Source organism: Artemia franciscana, chromosome 3 (genome assembly GCF_032884065.1).
Source record: "Artemia franciscana chromosome 3, ASM3288406v1, whole genome shotgun sequence".
Taxonomy (NCBI): domain Eukaryota; kingdom Metazoa; phylum Arthropoda; class Branchiopoda; order Anostraca; family Artemiidae; genus Artemia; species Artemia franciscana.
Window position 1 is genome coordinate 28,070,644 of NC_088865.1, and position 22,777 is coordinate 28,093,420.

General features: G+C 34.3%; 1 protein-coding gene and 1 long non-coding RNA gene across 4 annotated transcripts in view; one reads left to right on the forward strand and one right to left on the reverse strand.

Annotated features, from left to right (window-relative positions):
- LOC136025112 (uncharacterized) overlaps positions 1-22,777 on the reverse strand; it is a 99,553-nt gene that overhangs the window by 25,807 nt on the left and 50,969 nt on the right. The gene's annotated exons all lie outside the window — the stretch shown is intronic.
- Positions 1-22,777, forward strand: part of LOC136025111 (5-hydroxytryptamine receptor 1-like) — a 74,041-nt gene that overhangs the window by 23,759 nt on the left and 27,505 nt on the right. The window contains exon 2 of one of the 3 annotated variants that reach the window (XM_065700846.1): positions 6,578-6,725. The gene's annotated coding sequence lies outside the window, so the exon portion shown is untranslated. Of the gene's footprint in view, positions 1-6,577; positions 6,726-16,619; positions 16,823-22,777 lie in introns of those variants that run through there. The other 2 variants (XM_065700844.1, XM_065700845.1) reach the window with 2 other exon arrangements.

Genomic DNA, 22,777 nt, shown 5'->3' on the forward strand with positions numbered 1-22,777 from the left:
AAAAATGAGCGTGGGAGGGGGCATAGGTGCCCTCCAATTTTTTTGGTCACTTAAAAAGGGCACTAGAACTTTTCGTTTCTGTTAGAATGAGCCCTCTTGCGACATTCTAGGACCACTTGGTCGATACGATGACCCCTGGGAGAAAAAAACAACAAGCAAATAAACACGCACCCGTGATTTGTCTTCTGGCAAAAAATACGAAATTCCACATTTTTGTAGGTAGGAGCTTGAAAATTTTGCTATAGGGTTCTCTGATACGCCGAATGCGATAGTGTGATTTTCGTTAAGATTCTGTGACTTTTAGGGGGTGTTTTTCCCCTATTTTCTAAAATAAGGCAATTTTTTTCAGGCTCGTAACTTTTGATGACAAAAGACTAAATTTGATGAAACTTATGTATTTAAAATCAGCATGAAAACCTGAGTCTCTTGATGTATATTTTAGCATCAAATTTCCGTTTTTTAGAGTTTCGTTTACTATTGAGCCGGGTCGCTCCTTACTACAGTTCGTTACCATGAACTGTTTGAAACGAAAGCTTGCTGCGAGCTGGTGAAATTTCTCATAACAATGCAAACTAAACTAAAGATTTAGGGAACAATTTAAAAGTGCGGACTTTAAGGCGCAGGATATAGGCCAAAAGCCTCTTTCTTTTCTTGATGCATACGTAGTGTGATGTTTTGGCCTCATTAAGAAAATAAAGTTCTTTTTCACTTAATTAACCAGTAAAGTTCGTAGATTTCCTACCGGCTCAAGTGACCAACTAGCGAAGAGGCAAAAAAAGATTCAAGTTACGTTTCTTTTTCGATGATTTTCCTCACATTACAGACAAAACTTTCTCTGGGTTTCGCATTTGACATCATTAGATACTGCAAGATAGAAAAGACTTGTAACGTGTCTTCGAACACGTTACATTAAAATGAAACTCGCACTCGAAACTTGTTGTAGATAACTTCGAAGACCACACTGCCTTTCCATGACGAAAGTAAAACAGTTCAAAATAAGGATAAAACCTTTTAATTGACAGTGAACAGATATAAAATTATTTAACTGGATATTTCGAACACATATACAGTGTTCATCATCAGCAATAAAACTAAACAAAAACTGCTGGTGATGAACACTGTATATGTGTTCGAAATGCCCAGTTAAATAATTTTATATCTGTCTACTGTCAATTAAAAGGTTTCATTCCTATTTTGAACTGTTTTACTTTTGAAACTTGTTACTTTGAATGAAACACATTATTTGAAAATAAAACACTGTTTTCATTTAACCTTTTTCACTTCCCCCTTTCCGTGTTTACATTAGCTCCTAGAGGTCGTTAATCATCGGAAGTTTCCTTTATGGTGTTTTTGGATTCAGTAGAATTCTTCGTAAGCTGCTAGTTGCCTCAGAAGTTATGGTCTAAATGTATGACCGCAAAAACCGGGCAGTTTTTTGTGTCCTAATCGTTCATAGTTACAAGATCAGAATTTCACCCAAATTTGAAACTTTTTTTCTCTTTTGCTGGCTAGTAAAATTCTTCAACTTTTCCAGAAACACTATAACAAAAAGTCCCAATGCCCAATGCCACAACCAGATAAAATTGCAGGCCGAATCACATCAAAATTTGGGTATGACGACCCGTTAACATCGAATAGACAATTATATTTTTTAGCAGAATTTTCTTGTGACTTAGGGTAAATATTATAAGGCAAGAGTAAATATGATATTTTCAATAGGGCTCCAGTTTTTCCATAGGTATTCCATAGATCTTTCGGAGATCCGAAGATCTTCGGAAAAATCCGTAGAAGTAGAAACACTGCTCTCTTTTCCTGTGGAGTTTTTCCTTTTACGGGTGCCATCTCTGGTACCCGCTACTAAAACCAGTGTGTGCATTCTCGGGATTTCCCCCCTATAATAGGTATTTTTGAGGTCTATTAGGGGCAAATTTTTCATTTAGGGATTTGGGGACTTTAAGAGTCTTCCGGATTTCTTAAGGAATTTGTAGGCTTTTTTCTAAATCTAGTGGTTTTCACAGTATAGCGCATAGATTCATTATTCAATCAAATAAATCATGGAGGAAGCTAGCTAATAAAAAAAAAAAAAAAAAAAAAATAGAAAATAGTGGTCCATTGCACCTCCCGATATGTGCCGAATTAGCATTTATGCAGATATCGGACTATCTCCTTTGAAACTTCCAATTTCGAACTATATGAGACATAGACTTCAGAGCGTTATCATCAAGAGGATAAGCACACCTAGTTAATCGCAAGATTGAAAATATGTTCTTTTTTTCGTAACATTTGCTCAGATTAGTTTTTTTCTTCATATTTAATGTTTTTTACTCTGTATAATCTATCAATTCAAAATTAGATTTTCTTCTGTTATAATCTTTGAAAGTGGAATGGAGTCATTGAAAAAAAAGGTAGGGATACATACAATATAATTTTCTGAATGAAAAAAAGAAATTATTGAAAAATAAAATAGGACTTGGTTCTTTTAATAATAAGATTTGTAATATAACTAGATTGGTTAAATCGATTGTGGTTTGATGACTGAAGTTGGTAGGGAGTGAGGAGGTGGGCTATCTCCTCTGGGAATTGTTCAATAGGTTTAGTTTTTACTTCTAATGTCTAATCGATACTCATATAATTGTCAAAACTCTCAAGTTGTTAATTGAAATACCTAATAAGCCCGAAAAACTTCTCATTTTATAGAGGTTTCAAGCTTTTATCTGCAAAAAAATGTTGAATTTTGTATTTTTTGCCAGAAGAAAGATCAGGGACATGTATTTCTTCCCTGGGAAGATCGTATCGCACCAATAGTCCTAGAACATCTGGAGAGGGCTTTTTTGAACGGAAATCAAAATTTCTAGTACCCTTTTTTATGTGGTCAAAAGAACTGGAGGGCAGCCAGCCCCCTTCAAGATACCCCTTTTTTATCAAAAATCGATCGATCAAAACTTTGAAATAGCCATTTGTTCATCATAGCTGAAAGGTTTCAAAGCCATACGCACATATAAGCAATATCAACCTATACTCTTTTTCTATGGTTTTCGGTTTTAATAAGGGCCAAATTCCAGTTTAGCTACTTTTCGCTATCTTGGACAAGGTTTAGGTTAGGAAAATGAAACTTTCAGGAATGGGTCTACAAACTAAAGCATGTCCCGCGAAGGTATTTTGAAATACCTACCTCTACTCCTTCTCCCTTCAGAGGGCCCTGACCTTTGATTATTAAAAAAAAATTGTTATAAAAGTGAAACCATGCAAAACAAGTATTCAGCTTAAATGAAGTATAAGAAAACTGTTTTCAGCTTCAAAAATTTGCTCAATTTCAATCTATAGGGTTTCAAGGATCTGCAGATACATTTCCTAAATTTAGAAAAGATACCATTGGTATGGCTTAAATTCTACTCAAATACCAGGAATTACATTTTTAGAACTAAAACTAGAGAAAAAGAAAATGCTAACTGAAAATTAAGGAAAATGTTATTTTGCAAAAATTTCAATAGGTATAAACCTGTCAAGTATAAACCTAGGTATAAACCAATAGGTATAAACTGTCAAGTAGGCAAGTTTCTAAGATTTAGATACTAAAAGAGGGTTAACTAACATAGAAGCTTGGTAATATCTTCCCAGTGCATGTTTTTAGTCTTGGGTTTACTGCTAAAAGTTTCATTTTCCTAATCTAAGCCATTTTCAAGAAAGCAAAAAAGTAGCTAAACTAGAATTGTACCTTAATGAGCAGTACTAGGAGACCATATTTCGCTTTGTGAGAGGAATTTCAGATATAAAATAATATTCAGTTTACCCCGCCCCCTCCGAAAATGTATACCCTGAACACTCGGATTCACAGAAAAAACTATTGTGTAATTTCTTCAGGAAAAGTTTTTTCAGGTTTCCATCTAAAAAATAAAAAAACAACCATAAAGTACAGTGTAATTACTGGGACACCAGCAACAAGTTTGAAGATGATCTTTTCAATATTTTCATGGAAAAAATTTGTCCCGGTCTTATTTTTCTTTAACAAAAAAAAAGACCCAAAGAAATTTTTTCTTCCAATATATTTCGTTTATTACTGACGATTAACTAAGAAACTTTTTCCACAAAATAAGTTTTCCAAGAAAAAGTAACGAAATGCGTTAAACCAAAAATGAGTAAAATTGAATCAAATAATCTACCAAGCGTAAGACTACCACAAATCAGCATCAATAAATAAATGAAACCCAAAACGAACAGAAATTTTACAATAAATAACGGAGTCAAACTCAAAACGAGCAGAAAAGAACATGATTGGGGTTCACAACTCCTTTGTCTACTCAAGGTCAGAACATAATTTGCATTTTACTGAAAAAATGAAATGTTTCCACTTTAATAATTTCAAGAAAAAAAAATCATTAACAATTCAAAGAATAAATATGAGCAAATGTATATTAAACTGACAATGCAAATTCATTTGTATTTTTTCAGTAGAGTGCAAATTATGTTCTGGCCTTGAAAAGGCATAGGGGTTGTGAACCCTGATCATGTTAATTTCTGCTCGTTTTGGGTTTTACTCGGTTATTTATTGGAATTTGTGTTCATTTTGGGCAAGCCTGGTAGATTAGATGATTCAATTTTTGCTCACTTTTGGTTTAATGGAGCTCTTTACTTTCCTTGAAATACATATTTTGTGGACAAAGTTTTATCTAATTACCTGTCTGTAATAAATGGAAATATATTTGGAGAAAAACATTTTCGTTTGATATTTTTATGAAAGTTACATATGCTTACTAAAATTTGTGAAGGGCGAGACCAAGTTTTTTTTATTAAAAATATCAAAAAAAAGGTTATTTTCAAAATAGTCGCTGGTGTCCAGTAATTACGCTATCTAAACTAGAGTAAAAAGAAAATAGTTCCCATATTTGTTGGGGAAAACCGGGGTTTTGAATGGACAAGGAAAATAAAATTAAATATTAAAAGTAAATTTTTCGAGTAGATCTCCGATGAGCAATTTTCACCGATCAAGGGATAAGCCCTGGGAACCAAATCAGGAAAACACAGGGAGGAAGCAAGGATTTTGTTGTATTCTCTGCGAAACGATGCGAGAAGGCATTTTTCAAAATTTCAAGGGTAATTTTCGCTTGAGAAAAAACAAAACACCAATCTAAAGGTACTTCTCTACAGATAGGAAGGTAATTTTCGCCCTTACCATTCGCGCGCCTGCATAGATCATGGAAAAGAAGCAAAATAACTAGTCATCACATTGATAAATAGTATTAAGATTTTAGAGGTTTTTTAGTTAATTTAGGGATTTTCTTCAATAATCTAGTGATTAATGTGCTGATTTAGTGATTTTTTCACCAGGTAGCAACCCCAAAAGAGCCTTCTAGGCGAAAGTTCTAGGCGTTTACCCCCTCCCCCTAGGGAAAATAGGATTTTATAAATTTGAGAGTTTCTCTTAGACATTCTTATTGATATAAGCAAACATCAATACAAAAAGAAGTCAAAACAAAAATAATACTTGAAAAAGCGACTGGCTGGATATTATTCATGCCAATCCTTCGTACCAATTCAAATAAAAACAAATAAGTTGCAAAATTAGTTATAGAGAAGGAAAAACAATGGCAAAGAAAAAAAAATAGATTATATTTGTATGGTACAGGATCTGAGATCTGGCACCGGAATCTATGGATAAAAACCGAACTTAACTATTCGGTAAATGCAAAGTATTGTTTTAAACGTCAAACGAAGAAATTTTGGTAGAATTAGAAATTCTTGAGTTGTAAAATAAGTCGTCTTAAGCAAATGCTATTAAAAGTCAATATAATAAGGCATTACTTGTGACTTGGAAAGCAGTCAGATAATGGAGAAACTCTTAGGGATTTTGGTGTTGAATAGGGATTTCTAGAAATTCTCCACCAGCATTTTAGGAGTTTGAAAAAGATTTAAGTGGAAACATTGACTAACGCGCCGTATGCAGTTTAGAATTGTAAGTTTGTAATTATATATATTGTATTTATGATTTTGTTATTATCTATTGCTAATGCTAGTGCAGTATATACCAATTTGATATTAAGTTTTTCTTTTATTTTATTGTTTCTTTTTTCCTCTTTGTTTGCAGTGTAACTGTATAACGTTTTTTTTTCAGTAAATAATAATAAATAAACCTATGCCTGTGAAACTTTCTCTGAAAACATGACAAATTTTGTGCTTTTGCACATAAATGCATAGGACCTTTCTTAAACAGTTTTCGGACAAATCAAACTCGGTGATTTAATGTCTGTGAAGATCATCTTTTTAGTAATGCTTTCCCCTCGTCAAAAATTTCGATAGGTAGCTTTAACAATAATTTGTTTTATATTACTTGAACTCACCGCTAAAAGAAAGTAATATTGATGCACGTCCTTTTAAAATTAATTTTTCGGAGTTTTGTTACGATTGCCACTTATTGCCCTTTAGCTTTTCATCATTACCACCCACAGTTTTCTAACCTTTGTTATGCTACGTGCTCCATTTGTATTGTTTCTTTTGTTGCTCCATTTCTTTTGTTTTTCCATTCCTTTTTGCTCCTAGGGCGTGGGCCAAATCCTAAGTCAAGCAGTTTTTTTTATTGCAGGATTTTTTTCATTGAATCTTTCAAAAGATCGGGCAAGAAGAGGAGGTAATTCCCCTCCCAAGGAAAGGACAATCTTGTCTGGAAAACCTTACCGTGCAAGAATTCCAAGTATTTGAAATGTTGTACATTTTTCGAAAAGGACAATCAGGTGTGTTTGTTTATAAATTTGTTGTTCTTCACCAGATAGTGTATGATTTTTTTTCACCATACATGGAGGAGACTTGTAGATCTTTGTGCAAGTGGGGGATGGTCGTCAGAAGTTTTTTTTTGCCTAAATTATTTAGCTCTTAATTTCGTATGTAAACTTCTGCTTGTTTTTAACTATTTACTTAGTATGCAAATTTCTTATTGACCCAAATTGTCACTCTCTTTCTGATGACCCAATTGTCACTCTTTAGTTAGAACTAAGAAGATTCGAAATTATAAGACTCTTTCAGTTATGAGTTTAACATACTAAAAACAAGCTTGATTGATTGGATAAAAAAAAACCTTTGGCAAAAATTTTGATTAGTATAAGGAAATGAATGGATAATAAAAATTATAAGTTGGTAGCTGGTTGGATATGGAGTCAAGTTTTTGCCACGGTTGGGTTTTATCCACATTTAAATGCAGTATTTTGTTGAATTCATTCTAAAGAGACACAGAATGATCGGTGGCAGAACATGGTATTGAATGAGTGATACTTGGAACTATAGAAAGGATATGATTGTATTTACTAGGCTTTTCCACTCAGATTAATCATTGAAAAGTTTCTAGATTATCAGACTTCTTCTTATTGTTTTATTGATTATGGATTCGTCTTAACTAAACAGAATCGTACACATATTAGAGGCAATCTTAAACGAGCATACCTATGCATACAAGCTACAAGATGTTTAAATTGCATTAGTGAAATATGTTGAAGTTTCATCCTGGAAAAAGAAGTCTAAAGAATGAAGGCTTTTTTGTACATACAAATTTTATTAATAAAAACAAATTTACGAGCATTATTAAAAAACTTTATTTTAGGACATTGAAATCAATATTATACAGGTAGGAAGGAGAAATTTTCAACTAGAAAGTTGTTCAATCGAGGATTATCAACATAAATGCTGAGTAATTAGCCATAAATAAATCCACAACATCAACAGTATAATACAGCATGAAAAACATTACTTTTAACAAATAAACCTGAATGTATTGAGAGGAGGGGGTGATTTGTTAGAGATAAATTCAAGGGAGCATAAGACATGCGCCTTAATTCTATATTGCGTTAATTTTTCTTGGTATTATCTTCTGGAATTTTCCAGCCTGTGACACTCAATGGCTGACACACGGCACCCTCTGGCAATTATTATCACACACTGGTCATTTTCGCGTAATTTCTGCAAAAATATCTGTTTATACTAGAATCGATCGTTTAAACTCAATCGAAAATCTCCAATAGCGTTTCTTCTGATGACTCCTGGTAATTGAGGCGTCCGTTGCACAATTTACCATCCTGATGACACCGTCTGGCATACATTATCCCACCTTGGGGTTTTTCGACCTTTTCTCCACAAGATAGCTTGATAAACTAAAATCACTATCGTTTTATTTGAACAGCGGAAACTTTCCATTTCATTGTTAGATTGTGATGTTCCATGGCAATTCCCAGCCTATGATACTCACTGACCGACACACGGTACCTTTTGGCAAGCATTATGACGCAAATGAGATTTTTGGCCATTTTCTTACAAAAATATCCATTTACACAAGAATCGATCGTTTAAACTGAATGAAAAATTCCCAAGAGCGTTTCTTCTGATGACTCCTGACAAATGAGGCCAGTGGTGTACAATATACCAGCCCGGTGACACCCTTTGGCGCACATTATCACACCTTATCACACCAGGGTAAAATAAACAACAGATATGTTATTTTGGGTATTTCCCTGCAGAAATATCTGTTTACAGAAGAATCGATCGTTTAAACTTGAAAACCCCCAATAGCGTTTTTTTATGACTCTTGTCAATTGAGGATTGCGTGACATAGTATATCAACCCTATGACAAAACAATCGATTCTAGGGTAAGTGGGTACTTTGGCAGGAAAATGTCCAAAAATGTCATATGTTCTATAATGCTTGCCAGAGGGTGCCGTGTTTCAGCCATTGAGTGTCAGAGGCCTGGTAATTGTCATGGAACATCGCAATCTAACAATGGAATGGCTAATTTTCGCTGTTACAATAGAAATTTTTAGTCTTATTAGTCTTTTTAGTGAATAAAGTTGTTTTTGTGGGAAAAAGTTTCAAAAACCCTTAGGTGTGATAATATGCACGAGAGGGTGTCATCGGGCTGGTACATTGTGCCACGCTGGCTTCAATTGCTAGGAGTCATCACAAGAAACGCTATTGAAGGTCTTTCATTAAGTTTAAACGATCAATTCCAGTTTGATGCCACGGGCCAGCCACATATTTCCACAGTGGTGTGAATTTCCATGGGGGGCATCACTAGGGGGTGGCTTGAGAAAACACAGACCATTTGATTTAAAACATAATTTTTATCAAGAATATCCTAAAAATTCCTCAGGAATGATGATATGCATCAGGGATGCGATTGGCCAGTCATAGTACCCCAAGGTGGCGTCAATTGCTGTGGAACGTCGCAATCTAAAAATGAAATGGCAAGTTTCCCCTGTTAAAGTAAAAACAATGGTCATTTTAGTTTATAAAGTTAAATTTGTGAGGAAAAGGTTGAAAAACTCTTAGGTTAATAATGAGCGCCAGAGGGTGACAGCGAGCTGGTGCATTGTGCCAGGCTGGCCTTCATTGCCAAGAGTCATCAGTAAAACCGTCATTACAGATATTTCATTAAGTTTAAACGATTGATTCTATGGTAAACAGATATTTTTGCAGGAAAAAGCCCCAAAATGTCATGTTTGTGATAATGTTTGCCAAAGGGTAACGTTTGTCAGCCATTGAGTGTAACAGGCAATCCATCCATGTAATCAATGGAATTGTCATGGAAAATCACAGTCTAACAATTAAATGGCAAGTTTCCACTGTTCAACTAAAAAAATTGTCATTTTTAGCTTATTAACTTATTTTGTGGGAAAAAGTTGAAAAACATTAGATGTGATAATGTGTGCCAGAGGGTGTCATCCGGCTGGTACATTGTGTACCGCTGGCCTCAATTTCCAGGAGTCATCAGAAGAAACGCTATTTGGGTTTCTCATTAAGTTTAAACCATCGATTCCGGTGTAAACGGATATTTTTGCAGGAAAATGCCCAAAAACCCTATCTGTGTGATAATGCTTTTCATACGCTACCATTGTAAGCCATTGAGTATCATAGGCTGGAAATCACTATGGAACATGGCAATCTAACAATGAAATGGCAAGTTTTCGCTGTTCAAATGAAAATAATGGTCATTTTCAGTTTATAAAGTTATTTTTTTGAGAAAAAGGTTGAAAAACTCTTAGGTGTTATAATATTTACCAAAAGGTGTTAATGGGCTTGTAAATTTTGTCAAGGTGGCCTCAATTGTCAAGATTCATCAGAAGAAACGGTGGTGGGGATTTTTATGAAGTTTAAACTTCTGATTCTAGTTTAAACGGATATTTTGCAGGAAAATGCCCAAAAATACCCTTATGTGTGATAACGCTTGCCAGAGGGTGCCGTTTGTCAGCCGTTGATTGTCAAAAGCTTGGAATTTCCAGGAAATAATACCAAGTAAAAATGAGCAAAATATAGAATTAAGTCACATGTCCTATGCCCCTTGAATTTACTTATAACAAGTTACCCCCTTCTCTCAATACATCTAGATTTATTAGTTAGAAGTACTTACAGTATCATATTTTTAATGTTGTGGATATACTTATAACTAATTTCTCAGTATTTAAGTTGATAATCCTCGATTGAGCAAATTTCTAGTTGGAAACATCTCCCTCCAACCAATATAATATTAATTTGAGTGTTTTAATATTAAAGTGTTTTAATAGTGCTTGTAAATTAGTTATTACTAATAAAACTTGTATGTTCAATAAAACATTCATTCTTTAGATTCCTTGTTCCAGGATAAAACTTCAGTCTATTTTAGTAATGCAATTTAATTATCTTGTGGCCTATATACAAAGGTATGCTCGTTCAAAATTGTATCTAGTATGTGCAAAATTCTTTGTAGTGAAGAGGAAAAGATACACTTTGGATCGTATATGACGGTGTACAATATTCTAGTAATAATGATACTTTTGCTTTTCTTTTACCTCTGCTAGCGCATTCAAGTTCCAATAGAATAAAAGACTCTATTACTAAAGAATGTGATAAGAACAATCCTCGATGTTATTTGATAATACCCTCTAAATAATTTCTTAACAGGCAGGTGCACATCAAATATAACCAATTTCCAGTGATCGATTTTCTCCCCCGCATGTCAATTATTGCAGACATAGGAAACGCGTGATCCATAGATTTTTCGAATTGTTTCCATTAGAAAGTATTCTCCGGATAATAGTAACATCTATTGCTTCTTGGTCCAGCTGTCTAGCGCACAGCTCCATTGGGTGGATATCCTTTTTGATTCCTAAAGAGCGCAAGAATTATTAGATTATATAGGATCCCTGATAAAAAAAGAAAAACCCATTAAAAGATAATTGGATCTCTAAGAAAATGCCTTGAAAAAAAAAATGAAGAGAAAAATATCTTAGAGTAATACGCAACGCCCGCGTGTGCATCGTCATTACGTAACGCACCACTTGTGCTCTCTCCTCAGTTAGAAGCGGGGATTCTCCACGGGCCCTAAAGAAACACGTCAGATGAGAATATGTCATCCACAACACTGGTAAACTTTCCCCATCACGTGAAAACTAAAGAAATCTTGAAGAAAAATGTCTTGAAAAAAATGTTGTAAAAAGCATTTCGAAATGTATTGAAACGTCATGAATAACATCTTGAACAAAAATGTCTCAAAATGTCTTGAAATGTCTTAAGACGACTAGAAAAACGGCTTGAAGGAAAATGTCTTAAAAAAAGTTCAGAAATGTCTTGAAGAAATTGTTTTTAAAACTTTCTGAAATGTCTTGAAACGTCTTGAAAAACGTCTTGACGGTGTTGGATGCTATGTCTCCAGTGGAATCGGATGCTATGGCCCCGCTGGAATTGACTGATGGGGCCTCCTGTTGGCATTAGTTGTAAGGGCCCCCCGTTGGAATTGGATGCTAGGGCCCCGGTCGCACTGAATTCTAGTGGCCCCAAATGGAATTACTCCCTAGGGCACCTTTGGAATTCATTGCTAGGGCCCCCGTTGGGATTCACTGCTAGAGTCCCGTCAGAATTGTTTTTGCTATGGCCCATTAGAATTTACTGCTAGAGCCTCTCGTTGGAATGAGTTGCTTGGGCCCCAGTTGAATTGGTTGCTAGGGCCTCTCCGGTGGAAAAGATGTTTAAGAGTCCCATTGAATTGCTTGCTAGGGTCCCTGGGTCTTGAAGGTTCCCCACTATTGGGTCCTGAAGGTTTTCTCTGGCCGTCGCGGTTTTTTAAACATTCAAAGAAATTATTACGTAACGCGTACGTTTGCACCTTGATTTGACGGGGTCCTGAGGTTTTTTCCTGGTCCTCATAGGCTTTTAAACATTATAACTAAAGAAAACATTTGCGTAAGTAAAAAATCCCATATTAGACAACAATTAGGTGCACTATTGTGTTACGTAACATACAGGTGTACTATAACATACAAGCGCACTAAAGTTTTGAGTAAGACCCAGGTTTGCGTAATAACCTCTTGAGGGACTAGTAGTTCCAATAGTATACTCCCTATGGTCGCGATTAAAGGTATAGGGCCGTCACTATTGTTATTATTATTATTATTATATTTCATTAACAATGGCATAACTATGCATCTTCCATATCATGCGGTTTTTTCCAGATAAGCTGATTGTATAGTTTGTGCAATTACTTTTCTCAACTAGTGTTGTAAAATTACCATAAAATGAAAGATCAGAAAGTAAAATTGGTATAAATAGTAAAATAAGGTAAAATAAGGTGCTACCTAGTAAATACAGGGTAAAATTGGTGTTTTAGAGTTCCCCCATAGCTACAAAACCAATAGAGCATTTCTTTTCAATCATCACTTACAGCTTTTAATGAAAATTTTTAATGATGCTGATTTTTCATGGGCTTAAAAAAGATGACACCCCTTCATCTTGAGTTTCATCAACTTAATTACTCAGCAATTGGACGGTGCCTGATTTCGAACATCTATTTTGTAAAAAAAAGAATAAAAAATAAAATAAATAAATCGCACTTATTGTTATTTGGGAGCAAAATCATATTAGTCATTATTTTCTACATTTAAACCTAAGAAATGGGAAACCTAATAACAGTCTTGCATATTTAAAAGGCCGTATTCAGTCACATTCTTGTGCCTGGATAACATATATATACATGTTATTTTTCATTTATTTATAAAAGTATCGAATACAATTAAAAAGAGGTTTGTACCACTTTGATTAATTTGATTAACTAAGTACTGGATCATAAGAGTGGAACATTCAGTCACTTTTACAGTTATCAAGACTGTCTTCAACAGTATTTGCTTGTAAATGTTGTTCATATCCTTCAGACTTAGATTCTGATTCAGGTAACCTTGCCTGTTCGAAGTATCCCCGCACTCCCCTAAACGAAAGTCCTGGATGCGGCCGTGGGGATTAAATATCAATTTTTACCTCCAACCTCCTATTGTCTCTCTTTTAGAGCTAATTCTGTACATATTTGAAAATTCTTTGAAAACAACTGCTGAAACACAAGGGCTGTTAAACTAGAATAATATTCTAGTTCTAAATGAATAAATTTTCTAGTTCTAAATAGAATAATATTCTATTCTAAAGAAATTAATATTATTAATTTCTTTTAGACACTGTAGTCAGTAACAACTCATTCGATAGCAATTCGTCGAAAACCCAGATAAATCTTAGAAATGGGCCCTGGAATTTTCGATTTCCAATTGACTAAGTCCCCTTCAAAGCTTATTCGACTACCCCTTACACATGAAGACCTTCTCGGAAAAAATAAATGATCAAATATTTATACATTGAACCCTTCTGGGTATTTACCTTCACTATAGGTAGTGAAATACGATTGCCCCTGACTTAAACAGGAGAGTAGAAATTTTGGTTTCTCTTTTAATGAAAATCCTGGAATTACCCAATGGTAAAATAGGGGGGGAAATTTTTGTGGGGGTTGTTTTACGGGTGGGGGGTGGGTAAACGCCGGCTCCTAGGGAAAAGACAGCATGAATACAAGATTTCTTGGAATTGTGAAATTTAAAATAAATATGATTATATTGATTATTGATTCTTTTTCGGTCCTCCACATTGTTGGAAATCCAGATCGTGTAGTTTTTTGTTTTTTTTTCAATGAGGCGACTTTAATATTTGAACCAAATGGCTTCATCCGTTCTTTTTGGAGACAATCGACATTTAAAAAATATCCATAAATAGAGACCATGCTTTAAGTAGAGATATTGGAGTTATTCCTATAAACCCAATTTACAATAACCTAAAATTAAAGGACTCAAATATTTTTTTTGTTAGTTTAAATTAAGATCATCTATTCACACTTTTAATAAAAATTATGTCAGCAGACAAGCTATGTCAGTCACTAAGCATAGAATTCTTGCCCAATCGTGAATTGGTGAACAGTCTTTCATTTATTCTGACTTGTTTTTTTTTTACTGTTTAATCCAATCTTTCTTCTGTTCAGTTAGAACTAATTCAAAAGATTGGTTTTTCTTCTTTTTTTTAGTACTGAAGACGGCCAGACAGAAGTCCCTGTCTTAATATCTGCTTCTATCATTTTTGCTTTTTTTTGTTCCCTGGCTGGCATTACCCTCTTTTTTCAGCTATTTATTATTTTTTTTCTTGTTTGTCATATGTAAATACTGCTTCTAGCTCTTTCTGTGTTTAACAGTTCTGCCGTTCTTGGAAGACATCTGACAGTTTATAAGCGGCTACAGAATTCCTGTTTTGTTTTAAAATCACTTTTCTGTGAATAGGCAGCACCCCAGCAAAGTACAACTGTTATTTAGACGATAAATCACATCAGTCCAGTTTTTGTTAAGAAAGAAAAAAATCGCTCAGTGTTTTTCTTGTGCCCCTCGGTATTGTGCACCCCTGAGACCCGGCCTAGTGGGCCCCTGTGTAAATCCTGGCCTGGGAAGGGGGTGGTGAGGTAGTAATTGATATACAATCCCTTTTGATTTCTCACAAAATTTCTGGTATGCGTTGTTATTATGAAAATAAAAAGTAATATTAAACTAAAAAATAAGCAAAACGTATCCCGGATAGGAGGGCAGCCATCCCCTTCTTCGTCCCCAACCTCCTCCTTGTGGTCGTAAAAATTTCGGAAGATTCTCATTCGATTGGGTATTGAGAGTTCTATTCCTTTTTTTAAAATCAAAAGCAATTGAAAAACCAATTAGCCTCTCAGTCCTAGAACTATTTTTTATATCTGGTCCTATATCCGGAAAGTGATCACACGCCCTTGATCTTTCGTTGATAAAAAAATACACTGAATAAACGTAGATGGCAGTTTTGACCTCTAAAATGGGGTTCTCTGATTTTTTTTGTGGTTATGGAGAGGGACATATACGTTATTGAGTGTCTTTTAATGCCAAAACATCCTAACTCTCATTTAGCCTTCAGGTAAATACATCATTAAGAAGGGGCGGGGGTGGAGATAGAAATTGATATTTAATCCCTTTAGATTTCTGGGAATGTTTCTGGTTTACGCCGTTATTATGAAAGTAATGAGTATCATTAAACCCAAAAATTAGCAGAATTTATTCTGTTTAGGAGGGGCAGCTGCCCCTTCCTAGTCCCCAACCTCCCCTTGTGCTCGTAGAAACTTCAGAGGATGTTCATTCAATCGGAAATTGAGAGTTCTAGTCCTTGTTTATAAGTTGAAAGTAAAAGGAGATAACCACCCTCTGTCCTAAGGATGTTTTGACATCTGGTCCTTCTGTTACCTCCTTTGTTACCTATTTTGTTACCTCTGGTCCTTTTGACGTCAGCTTGACATTTTGACGTACCTATTTATACTTTCTCTGTGGCTGCTCAATTTTACGTGGAGAATTTTCCACGGTGGGATTTTTGGAGGAGTCTTCTGGGGAGAAACACTAGCTCCCCTTCTTTCAGCTTGTTTATACAGTCTTAGTATTATTTCTCCAACTAAACGGCCCAATATAATTGTTTCAAATTGGCTTTGAGACTAAATATAAGTTTTCACGGTAAAAACCCCTAGGCCCTTCAGATCCAGCTTAGAAACATTGTATTACTAGTTTTATCAATACAAAGATTACTGAATGAGCATGACGTGCGTATACATTTATCTCTGATATTCCTGAGTTTGAGGAAAAACTGGGAAAAATGTAGAAATAGATGAATCACATGCGAAGTTTGAAAATATAAATTGCAAGTCTTGAAGACCTCTAGACTTCGGGAGAAATTCAGAGACCTGAAAACCTCCACCCTCCATACCTCTATTGACTTGATGTACTTTTATACAGAGTCCTTCAAAACAGGTTTCAAAAGTTTAGGAGAAAAGACTTCATTCTGAAAGAAGACTATGCTCCCCATAAACTGAGGCTTGTAAATACATTATTCTCTATCTGGGATTGAATTAATAGTTCTCATAAGTAGCAGTATAAAAGGTCTAAATGTTAGCATCGCTATTTTGCTCAGGAAAGCGGATTAAATTTATCAGAATCTATCACAAAGCGTGTTTCGGGCTATCGATAATGATTTTAGCCACAAACCGACTCAGTGTTCGAACAAAGATCTTTTAGGTAGTGATAATTTTTAACGGATGACTTGTTTTTAGTTAGTCCCATGAGGCAAGGCAATCTAGATATGCTTTATGCAAGTAATTGACACAAATTAATATTTTTGCTTCCTTTAACCCCCCCCCCTATGTTCTTTTGCATTAAAAACTGCTTTGCGTACAAAATAAAAATGAGATAATGCGCATCATCAAGGAAGGCGTTAAACTTCCAGCTAAGAGAAAGAGCTTGGAAAGATGAAACGCTTTTTCAAAATGATGGTAGTTTATACTGTCTGTTCGATGGGCAAAGAAACATTTAAAGTAGTTTAATGCAGAATTTCAAATTAAATTTGGATATGAACTGATTAAGAGGACTATGTAAAAGGTAAATGTAGTGCATGTGAAGGATGTTTATGTTAAAAGCATAAGCTCCGTAAGGAGTATAATCGGCACAAGTATAAGGACCTAAGGTAATAGTCGAGAATTACGGCTCTTCCTAAGGAAATATCGGTACTTACGTGTTATAGCAACCACACTTTGTTCTTGAACTTTAATGAAACTAGTTTTCTGTGTACAGTCGGAGATTATCCATCTTAGCCAGAGCGAGATAAAGTACTATGCAGATATATTCCAATTAAATATTTATTGTGTAGAGGTGGCTAGAAAAGGTATATAATATAATGCGTTCTGGACGCTTTCCAAAATTCTCTGTTGTAGTTCCCATTATTTTATTACTTAACTATTATATTTTCATCATATTTTGGTATATTTCATAAGGTTTAACTTTCACTTCTTTGGTGTGGTCGCTATAACATGTAAGTTCCGAAATATCTTGATAAATCAAAAGTAGTACCATTAGATTCCTTGTTTCATACTCCTTTTCAACATAACAGTCACTACCCTGAAAATATAATCCCCTTCCCCGATAGACCTACACATAGCCCTGGTAATTTATGTCTTTGTTGTTATTCCCATGTTTTGATCTTTTGCGTAATGAGTATCTGCTGTGAAGACCCCAAGGTATCCAGTTTAATCTTTGTAACTGACTGAATATTGCATACGAAATACTATTTAAATGAGGTAAAAGTGTGTATAGGCTAATACTGGGAGGAAACATAATAACCTGATTAATATAAATATGTTATATATCAATTAAGAATTAATTGTTTCAGTGTTGTTTTATTTAAGTTTCATATATATATACTATAACTATATGTAGGGATATCAGAGGAGGGGTACCATGATAATAGTACTTCTCTTTTTTATAATGTTCCCTTCAGAAGGGTGATGATTCTGAACTGTTGCCAGAGGCAGGGACGGATCCAGGATTTTCTTTAGGGGGGGGCGCATAATAGGTTACTTCGATAAACTTGCGAACAAAGAAATAACTGCAATTTAAAGGGAACCTCGACAATTATGTGTCGTAGGTAGGTAGTAGAAATGGTCGTATATTTAATCTAAAATCTGGTGAGGGTTTAAGTTCTAATAAACTTGTTAAAATTAAAATGGTATAAAAATATTGGTACAAAAAATAGTAGCCTAAGTTGTAAAAACCACCCCACCATAAAAAATGTAAAAAACTTTTCACCATCTCTAAAAAATATGATATTTAATATTTTCTGCATAATTCTTTGCCTTTGCACTTCTGGCCGCCATAGCGGGTGAGTTAAGCTTTTTACTGTAAAAAAAAAAAAAAAAAAAAAAAAAAAAAAAAAAAAAAAAAAAAAAAAAAAAAAAAAAAAAAAAAAAAAAATCGGTCTTGTACCATCTTTAGGGGTCATGCACTCTTTGTAACAGTTTTTATTGGTCAACTCATTTAGAATGTCGCTTGACTTTATGGCATCGTTTAATAAATATGATAGTAATGAAGAGTAGGAAATGAGGATAAATATATAACTTGTATATTTGTAAAATATATATTAAACATTAAATTCTTGTTCTTTTAGGGGGTGTAACAAGAAAAACAGAACGAAGAGATAAAAAAAACATAGAAGAAATTTAAAACGAGTCTTTTAAGTATAGGCAATAAAGCATTGACTAATCTCTGTTTCTTAAAAAAAAAATAGTGTTTTGATAAACAGTGTCAACTTTGACGAAATCTCAAAAATTTACTAATCAAAATTTTACCTTTCATAACAATGTAGCGTATCTTTCCACTTTTTAAAGTTGTATATATTTCGCTTCAGGTACATAATTCACAGTTTTATAAGAATTAATTTAAAAAAAAACAAGTTTTTAACTGCAGGTAAGGAGCTACATTAAAACTTAAAACGAACAGAAATTATCTCGTATATGAAAGAGGTTGTCCTCTCCTCGACTCCTCGCTCTTTACGGTAAAGTTTGACTCTTTCTCACAACTCTACTTTTTAAAACAATAAAAAACTTTAGCGTAAAGAGCAAGATGTTGAGAAGGGGACAACCCCGTTCATATATGGGATAATTTCTGTTTGTTTTAAGTTTCAATGTCGCTCCTTACTTGCAGTTAAAAAACTTGTTTTTTTTTAAATTTAATTTCTGAACGTTTCTTAGTTAATACATGTTTTGAATTTGGCTCACCGCACATGAATAATTGAAACGAAATTCGCATATTAATTTTTTTGGCTAAATGGCTTTCTCATAGTTTTGATCGATTTTAATCAAAACTGGGGTGGGGAGGAGGTCTAGTTGCACTCCAATTTTTGGTTACTTAAAAAGGCAACTAGAACTTTATTTTTTTATGAACGTTTTTATTAGTATTAAATATACGTAACTTACGAATTAACTTACGTAGCGAAGTTATATATTTGTATATTTCTATTACGTAGATTAGGGGGTTCTCTTCCTCGTCAATACCTCGCTTTTATACTAAAGCTTCAATTTGGTCCCAATTCCTTAAGAATGACCCCTGAATCACAAAGGTCGTAGAATTAACAATTGAAATTACTAAAAATACTTTAGCGTAAAGAGTGAGGTATTGTGGAGGAGACAAAACCCCTTATATACGTAATAATTTCTGTCGTTTTAGGTTCTAATGCTGCTCCTTACTTCCACCTGAAAAAAGTTTTTTTTCAGTTATTTTCTCATTGTTTTTCAAATAATGCTAGAAAATCCTGCGGCCCCTTCATGGAAATTTTCTTCCCTCATGATAAATTCCTCCATGGAAAGATGCTATCACGTAACTCCCTCCCCCAACCTCCTTTAACGTGAAAACGTCCCTCTGAAAACTTCTGTACACGTCTCAAAAACCGTTACTATATGTAAAGAATGGTCAAAGTTTGTAACTTGCAGCCCCTCCCCCGGGGAATGTGGGGTATTAAGTGGTCCTGAAAGACATAATTAGTAGGTTTTTCGACTATGCTGAACAAAATGGCTATCTAAAAATTTTGATCCAGTCACTTTGGGAAAAAATGAGTGTGGGAGGGGCCTAGGTGCCCTTCAATTTTTTTTGGTCACTTAAAAAGGGCACTAGAAATTTTATTTTCCATTTGAATGAGCCCTCTTGCGATATTATAAGACTACTGGGTCTATACGATCACCCCTGGAAAAAAAAACAAATAAACATGCACTCGTGATCTGTCTTCTGGGTAAAAAAACACAAAATTCCACATTTTTGTAGATAGGAGCTTGAAACTTCTAGAGTAGGGTTCTCTGATACACTGAATCTGATAGTTTGATTTTCGTTAAGATTCTTTGACTTTTAGGGGGTGTTTCCCCCTATTTTCCAATATGAGGTAAATTTTCTCAGGCTCGTAACTTTTGGTGGGTAAAACTAAACTTGATGAAACTTATATATTTAGAATCAGCGTAAAAGTACAATTATTTTGATGTAGCTATTGGTATCAAAATTCCATTTTCTAGAGTTTCGGTTACTATCGAGCCGGGTCGCTCCTCATTACAGTTCGTTACCACGAACTGTTTGAAAGTCTATTTCTATATTTCCACAACCGCCATATTTATTTATTACACGGTCATACCTTAATATTTTGGTGAATGTTTATAATGATTAGTCCTGTCAGTCTAAAGTCCTGTCAGTTTAGAGCTCTTCGTTTGTACTTACTCTTCTATTCATCCTAAAATATTCGAATAAATACAAAAATCGTAAGAAAAATATTAACTCTAATAAGGATGCATGTAGGTATGTGCTTCAAACTAAGTATACGAGTCAGATTTAGCATTAAGTAAGGGAATTGTCCTGTAAAAATTTTGATTTATAATCAACTAATTGTGGAAATATGACTCGATGGCATGTATCAAAATAAATATAAAAATCCTCAGCGATATATAAAGCAGTTTAGACAATTTTATGGACAAATATATGCAATCCCTATACAAAAACGTAACTATATTTTGTGATTGGTTTGTATTGAGAAGGCGAGAAATTCTGAAATAGCATTGTAGTTGCATTCCGTTTCCGTCATTCAAGATGTGTGAATTTCCACTTTTTATTCATATTTTATTAGTAAATGTTTAAAAAAAGCGATGACCCATCTCTACCAGCTAGATAAAAATATAACACATAATTATTTGCCTTCTTTTATAAACAATTTTTCGAAAATCTATTCTTAGTAAATGATTACTCAGATCTTTGAAGGAGTATTTCGACTCATATACTTAGTTTTCAGTATATATTTATGCGAACCTTTATTAACGTTCTAAAGAGTTTGTCCTTTATTTTAATGTTTTAGGATGAATAGAGCTTTAACATATAATGCGGAGCCTTAATTAGATGACAATAGGCAGTAATGTGGCCACCATTTGCTCGGCAATTTCCGAAACTTAAATTAATAATTTTTGTACTTGTCATACATTTACTTTCTATTATACAAATCCCCTAAAAAACAACAATGTTGTGAAAACAACCCTGCTTTGCAAAAACAAGCAAACCCAAAAAACCAAAGCAGACAACCAAAAAAAGTAATGATATCAATTTTTCGGCTCAGTGCCATAGCAAGACTCGAAAATAAATTTTTGGCCATAAAAAGAAATGAATATTTTGCTCCTCAACCCCGTTGTGACAGCACAATTCTGAAATATAATTTTGACAGCCTAAAGAAGCTAGGATTTAAAATTTCCCCTCCTCGCTATTACGAAATGAAGATTTTCGGCTGGTATTGCGTGCGGTATTCTATGGGACTAAAGCCACCCTGACCACCGTCCTATTGACACCCTTGAATATATATGTAACTTCATTTTACCAAAGGATTTTTTTTATCTTTTCCGTCTTATTTATTACTTTGTTTAAATAATTGCATTTCTAGGTTATTAACGGAAAGAGTTTAATTGCAGTCTGTGACTTGAAATTGACTCGTTATCTTGTATCGCCAACATGAGACAATAACTGGTTTTCATGGTCTTTATACCTGATTAAATAAAAAACAAGTTTTTTTTTTAACTGACAATAAGGAGCGACATTAAAACTTAAAACGAACAGAAATTACTTCGTATATGAAAGTGGGTGCTTCCTCATCAACGCCCCGCTCTTTACGCTAAAGTTTTTTACTATTTAAAAAGTAGAGTTAAGAGAAAGAGTCAAACTTTAGCGTAAAGAGCGGGGCGTTGATTAAAATGCGATTCTTTTGATGAATCTATTGGTATCAAAATTCCGTTTTTTAGAGTTTTGGTTACTATTGAGCCGGGTCGCTCCTTACTACAGTTCGTTACCACGAACTGTTTGGCAATATTAGCTTCGGCTCGGTGGGAAACTACATTGTAGCTTTATTTTAGTTAAATATTTAGTAGGTATTTTGGTGTGGTTAGATTAGTTTAGGTTACGTATTTAATATATTTCGGCCTAGGTGGCCACCCTGACATAATTCTTTGTTGTAGTTTTCATACTTTTTGTTGATGAAGTATTATATTTTCATCATATTTTGTTTTGTTTCATTAGCATAAAGTAAACTTCACTTCTCGATAGAACTTGAGTGTGGTGGCTATAAGACACAAGTGCCGATACAAAGTATTTATTTTTCTCCTAAACAGTATGTCGTTGTAGGGATGATTGAGTAATTTGAAGAAATTGTAAGACCAATTTTTACCGTAAATCTTCCGTATCTAAATTCCTTGCAAGATTCTGGTTTTTACAATGTGCGACTTGCTCATAACTTTAAACAAAATTTATTTGTGAAACATGGGCCAGAAGCAAAAACTGGGATATTGACCTTGCGTTTCCATAGATTATTGTCCTGAATGCTTATCCTGTGGGTATATCAATCATTCTAAGCAAAAGAAATATTCCCAAAATTCGATCTGAAATCACAATAGATTTTGGAGATGCCAGGGAGCAAAAAGTGGCACACAAGCGGGGCTGGTCGCCCTCTGACCTGAAAAGGAGCGCCAAAACTTTGCAATTTTTTTCGAGCGAACATTCTCCCAAGTTTCTAAGACTGTTCTTTCAGTACGATGAGGCCAGAAAAATAGTAATAATAAAATGGAGAAATATACGTTTA